Source organism: Pollachius pollachius (genome assembly GCF_949987615.1).
Source record: "Pollachius pollachius genome assembly, chromosome: 6".
NCBI lineage: Eukaryota > Metazoa > Chordata > Actinopteri > Gadiformes > Gadidae > Pollachius > Pollachius pollachius.
In genome coordinates this window covers 11,864,564-11,871,349 of record NC_136939.1, presented here as the reverse complement: position 1 = coordinate 11,871,349, position 6,786 = coordinate 11,864,564, and positions in this window count along the sequence as shown.

Genomic DNA, 6,786 nt, shown 5'->3' with positions numbered 1-6,786 from the left:
CTGAACAATTCATGATGGGCATTCAATAATCGCGATTTGAATAAATATTCGAAATGAGTATTCAAGTGAGGAATTTATCGTCATGGGTAACAGGTTGGGTCAATATTTAGTGCTCAACATTAAACAGCTAATCAAAGTTATATATTTTATTTCGGCTACCATGTTCAGAGAAGTATGGGAGATTCTCAAATTAAGTATATTATGAGGAAAATATTCTCATGACGGTTCATGATTTTTGAAAAGGTAAAATGTCTTGTTATCTTTTACACGTCGGCCCTTATTCCTCAGCAGACTTTCCCTTCAATCTGACAGCTGTGCTCCAGGCAAATCCTACTCCTTCCCATTTTCCTTTCCTTTCTGATGCACTATGCAGCCAAACACGTGTGCTACGGTTAAACTCTAACCTCTCCACAGGCCAGCTCTTAGGATTGGCTAAGACTTCACGATGCGACAAGAAATCCCGCCGTCCGATTGGCCGTCGCCTCCTGTCAATCGAGGCGGGCAACAGATAACGAGCGACCAGCCTGTGCGTCGTTGCTAAGGTAAGTTAAAACTGGTAGTGATGCTGTCACTTCCCACTGCCAATGCCGCTGCACGTTATTAAGGAATAAAAATGTGGCAGTGCGAGGATTCAGCGACCCGCCGGGGAACACCGCTTTGGTCTGGGGACATGTCTAGCTAATACACATAAATACATGGACCATGTAAATACGGGTTTACATTGGAGAACCATGCATTTGCTGTGTTTCTCCCACTGTTGGCAGGCAGGTATTCTCCTACAGGCGTCGCACTGCCGGGAAAGCCTATCTCTTCATTTGTAATGTTGCCTTGTTGTTTAGCATGATGATGGCTAGCTCTCCCATTGGGCCATGCATGTTTTTTTTAAATTGAAGCGACAATAGTTAGTCACTGTAAATGTTGTATCTAAAAGATGAGAATAACTTGTCTGAAGCGAAAAACGCATTCCAGCACAAGTTAAAGGCGCCCGACCAGCCCCGGAGGCTGGCGTGTCGAAGACGTTTTCTGAAGCAAACACGCCGAAAAAGACGCTGTTTCTGTTTCTCTTATTGATCGTCCAGCTCTCCGTGTGGGTGAACTTTAATGTTTAGTTGCTTGGATTTGCGGCTTTTTTTGGGGCGTGGTACACAATACTATATATACATTTTTTTTCTTGAGGGGAGGGTGGGGAATATTCGGATAACAGAATATAACAAGTTTCAGGTGTAGACACGATTTTGGCACGACGCCAATACGATTCAATACCAAAATGTGGTGTGGATGAAAGGCGGTACGGGCGACACCATCAATAACTCCTACTGTGCACAGTGAGCCACCAGGATCAGCCGGATCATACCTCGGACAAGCCTATTGCACCTGTCAACACACACACACACACACACACACACACACACACACACACACACACACACACACACACACACACACACACACACACACACACACACACACACCCCTCGTCATGGAATAGCACAACCAGCTGCAGCTTACTTTTGGGTCAACTATGAGGAGGATTTTACGGCTTGTGGTGTGTGCACTCGCCGGTCTCTTCGCTGCCTGTATCCTCGTTTCTTGGTGAAATGCTTGTGGACTATTGACGAGGAGAGTCATGGCAGTGGATAACCTTCATCACCCCATCCTATCCGCCGCTCGTCTTACCGCAGACGGGCTTGTTTTGCAGTAGAACTTCCCTCCTGCAAATTGCACACTTCCCCCTCGATCCCCCGATGACTTTACTTCTCCAGACGAAATGAAGTTGTTGAGTATGAACTGAGGATTGAACTGGCGTGCTTTTAAAGCAAAAGTGGCGTACGGAGTCAATCATGCCTGTTAGGAAAAAAGGTAAGTTACATTCACCACCCACAACTAGTAGCATACAAAACAAAGCAATCTGACTCCCTAATGTGACATTCGTTTCCTTCCTGACTAGTTGGTATTTTATGGAATTATTTACGTTCATATATGCAGGAGAATTAATTTTGATCATGAAGTAACTTTTTCTAAGAGATCTCGAACATTCTACACATGTTTAATCCACACATTTGTAAAACGAGCAGGATCTACACACTTAGCCCTATATGCATCAGTAGGTGAGATTCTCTTTGGTCTTGGGATATAAATAATGATGTTGATGATTCATGACTTCGGATTGATTGCTTATCCAAAAGGAGGGTGAGCTGGATGACTTCTGAAGTTTCAGTCTTTTTAAAATGCTGTTTTATCCAGATTCTTTGAATTGCTGATATTCTATGTGACAATGTGAAAAAAGACTTCTGTTTCCAGCCCACAAAAATGTGCACACAAAAATGTGAATCCAAATGTCAGCATTATACCTGCAAGGACCAGCCAATCAATATTAACAGTGGCATCAGTAACATGTCCCCACCAATTTGACAAGGCGGCTGAAAGTGCTTGAGTCTTCCAAGTGAACAACCTATGCCTTGTCTGTTCCCCCCCGCCCCACCCTATTGCTTGCAGACACGTCCCGGGCGTTGGGGCTTCTGGAGGAGTACTGCTCCCGGCTAGGGAAGCCAGAGGAGGATGCGCTCCGCACGGCCATCCAACGAGTGATGATGATCTTCAAAAGCAACCTCTTTGAGGCTCTTCTCGGTAAGTTGTGGGAAGCTTGGCACCGTGGCAACCCCCCCCCCCCCCCCCCCCGACACACACCCCCTTGTCCCCTTCCCTGTTTTATTTTCCATTCAGTGGTGTTGGTTTCTCAAAACAACTGCGTCCAGGGATATCTATCTATAATCACATCAGACCCTTTTTACAGTGTCATGGTAGGAAAGACACAGGTGTCGCTCATCACACTAATTAGGACTCTGCTACTGTCATATACCAGGGCATAGCTGGAACACTAAACTAGTGAACTAGTGATTAGAAGAACATGGACCCTTTTCACAGAGCCATCTTAACAGGGCAGACACGGGTGTAGCGCACAACATTACAATTTTGGAGGTAGTTGTTTTGAATTGATTTGCGTCAAAGCACCAGCAATAGCGAATGTGAGTTGTCGTCAATAGTGAAGTCCACTATCCATGCCCTTGTACATAATGTTACAGACCCATAATTAGTGTTCTGAGCAACACCTTTGTTCGTCTTTCGATTAACGCTTCTGTGAAAAGAAATACAAAATATGCAACAGCGACTATTATTACTACACTTGGTTATAATAGATAGCATCATTGGGAACTTGGGTTCCCACTGGTTTAATAAAAAACTAGAAAGAGTTTTCACAACCAACAGGGTAGGACTTACCCCGTCAATAGTTACTCCTCAAAATTGAATTGAAGAGCAGGTAATGGAGAAACAGACGCCTTGATTTTTTTTTAGTGTCTTACCACATCTGTTGGGACAGCTCAATAGTGCCGTCAAGGCCAGCGAATACGTCACAACAACCATCATTGTCGTGTGTCCCATAATTGTTTATTTAGCTTTTCTGGCGCAGCATAATTCCAGGTTTCAGACTCTCTGTGTTATTTTTAACTCTGCTGACGGGGCAGTACTTGACGTTGTCTGCCTGGTCGTATGCCTCTGTTTTTTTTACTTGCGTCGGTGGATCTGAGAGCAGGGTTTTTCGTTTGTGGCATGTGGATATTATTTTTAACTGCTAAAGAGGAATCGTAATCAGGATTTGATTTAGTGCCAAGTAGGTTACCCATAGGCTACGAGAAATGTGTCTCGCTTTATTGGTGCAAGGAAGACACGTTGGTGGATATCACACCGTAGCCAGAGTCGCTGATGAGAATGCATACCCCTGATTGGAATGATAATTATTCAATTATAAATTTGATGATTTTCGTTACAGTAAAGTTGAAGATGTTGTGTTTTATTGCAGTTTTTCTAGCAATTACAATAACAGTTATTTTGTAGGCTTTTGGCCACATTTTTATTGCCCATTATGTATATATTCAGTCTCTGAACACCGTAAGACATGCTTCTGCATTGTGATTCATGGCGTTTTCTTCCTTTAGTCTTTTGCCGCATCATGTTTGATGACTAGCTAGAAATGAAATTGAAGCTTACAGACCCAACACACAGGAATGTATGGCAAGAGTCCAGACATGGGAAACATATTGTCCAGCAGGTCCCAGTATCAACCTCTCCTCCCTCTTTCCCAGGGGTTGTGACCGAGCAGGACCGTAAAAGGTTTATAATGGACTGCGTAACTGCCTTCATTGAAGAGTGCACTTACCTACCCAAGTGTCCAAACTAAAGCTCATTTGGCCTGAATGGGCCAGAGTACCACTGGTGCTCTCAGGCGCTCTGGGAACGGCCCATCAGTGCAAGCAGCTGGAATGTTCAACGTTATTCATTAAGAGGAGGCCTCACCATTCTGTAGAGAAATTATTAGTAGATTTTCTTTTTTTTTTTTTCATTTTGTGTTATTTCTTACCTTTTTTTTTTGGATTATAGTGTAAGAGTTCATTATTAAAGTGTGAATTACTTCACCTTTAGCATTGTGATGTTATTGTAGCCTGTATAAAGCAATTTATGTCCTAAAAATAATGTTTTTCAATGTGGGCATTTGGCTACCTAGACTGACTTCTGTTTTCTTTAAATATTTCCTCTAATGTAAAACTCATAAAACCTAGACATTATCGAATTTTATCAAGAAAAAGTCTCTGCCAAGTGCCAGTGACCAGTCTAGTCTCACTGGAGTCCTCACCCTACTAAAATACCATCTAGCCCCCCTAAAATCCCCCAAAATCCCCCAACAGGAACCCGGCCTCGCACTACGTCAGTGTGTTGCTCTAGGTTTGTTATATAGGTCTACTTGGTGCTTGACCCAGGCCAGTGATGTCAACAAAATGTAGCGTACAGCCGAGGTGGTGCTGCTGAGCCAGGCCATGAGACCGGGAAGAGCCTTCCCATCTGCACACAGGGTGAATAGTGCTGCTGAGATTTCCTGGCAGAGCTCCTTCCCTCAGCAGCGTCATCATTCTCACATGCCACCGTTTTGAATGTTGGACGATAGGATTACAGGAAGGAATATGCCAGAGTTTTCAGGTCCTGGATGGTCCACCCTGATCCGGCTCACTCAGCGCTTCAGAGTGAAACTCAAGAGCCGGAGAGTCCATCGGTTTGAATGTAGTAGTCTGTGTGGGCCGGTGCCCTAGAAGTCCCTTTGTTGTTCTTTGTGCGTTCCTTTTTAATATGTCAATGGAATAAGGTCTACATATTTGCGTAGACCTTATCGATCTAGGTGGAATAGAATAGAAGCTTTATTGTCATTGAATTCAGTGTATTAACCCAACAAAATTAAAGGTGCCACTCCTGATTAGTGTTTTAAAAATAATGAAGTAGTATCATCATAGTATCATAAATTTGTAACAAATAAGACAACCCCTCTTTCCCTGCATACACTTCACTCTCCTCACTCACTCACTCACTCACTCACTCACTCACTCACTCACTCACTCACTCACTCACTCACTCACACACAAACTCACACAGACAGACTGTCTAACATCTACCCATCCCTCCCTGACCAAATACACTCTCCCGCACACAAATACACAAATGTGTAAAATAGCACCAGGTTACATCATATTAGAAAAATATAAATAATTTCCAGAGGTAGTGTGATTCATGACGGAAACCGATTTTAAACCGTTTACTTTTTTCTTTTTCTTGAATTAAGTGGGAAGGCATGATATACAAATGAGGTTGTTTGGTTTCACCTGCTACTCCTTTTGGGATACTTGAAGTACATCCTCCATTTTGGTTCTAGAATCCAATCCAATAACTTCCTTTTTCTTTAAAGCATTTGTTGAGCTTTTTGTTACGTTTTAGAATTATATACCGGACTAACACTTAGAACGTCAGTGGACAATCTGTCAAGTGTGCTTCTCCTAACCAATTATTCCCTCAAACGATTTGTTATGTCATGTTTTTTATTACCCATGGTAATGTAGCAGAGGGGGAAACCGCGTCCTCTCGCTTCAGGGTGTGTTGAGATGGGACATGATGTGGGGGTCACACACATTCTCCCACAGCTTCATTTATCATGGATCATTGTTGGCCTGTCATGATTCTCAGCCAGATTAATAGCCAGCATGCATCACACGTATATTACTTCCTCGACCCCCTTACGACCGGGGGGGGGGGGGGGACATTGGAGCCTGGACATCATTCCAGTCACTTCCAGCAGGCATGTCTCGCCCACAAATAATAGGGCAGGCGATGCAATCAAAACACAGTTACAACTCGGTCGCGGGACAAATACCTCCTGAAATAGATGTAATCATCTTACAAAGCATTAGGTGCTGTATAATCTGGCCAGTGGCATGGGCTCACCTCCCTCACTCCCTGCCCCCCCCCCCCATTGCCACTACAGAGTGGATCCGCATGTGGATTAACCCGTTCACCGGTCCCATCGCTTCCAGTGGAACGACGGGCTAGATGTAATTTTAGAGAAGACTCGCTCCTCTGGCTCAGTTGCAGCATTCAGGTTTTGATCTACTGATTTAAGGTGCCAATGTCGGGCTACCACTAAAGGGCTTTTTTTTAAACACCAGCAACTTTGTTTTAAGCTTTTTTAGATTGAACATCTCTTTTTTTTATTCAACACCACATTTGTGAATCAAGCATTTCAAAAATATTGCAAGCCTGCTTTCAGGTGGTGCAATAGGTATAGAAATCCAACATCTGCACACATCTTCCCAAATATGCATGATAATTTGTATCAATTCAATTTATTTTATTCTTTGATATGTAAACCCTTTGAGTACAGCGTTTTGCTGCCTATCCCTTTGCTGTTCC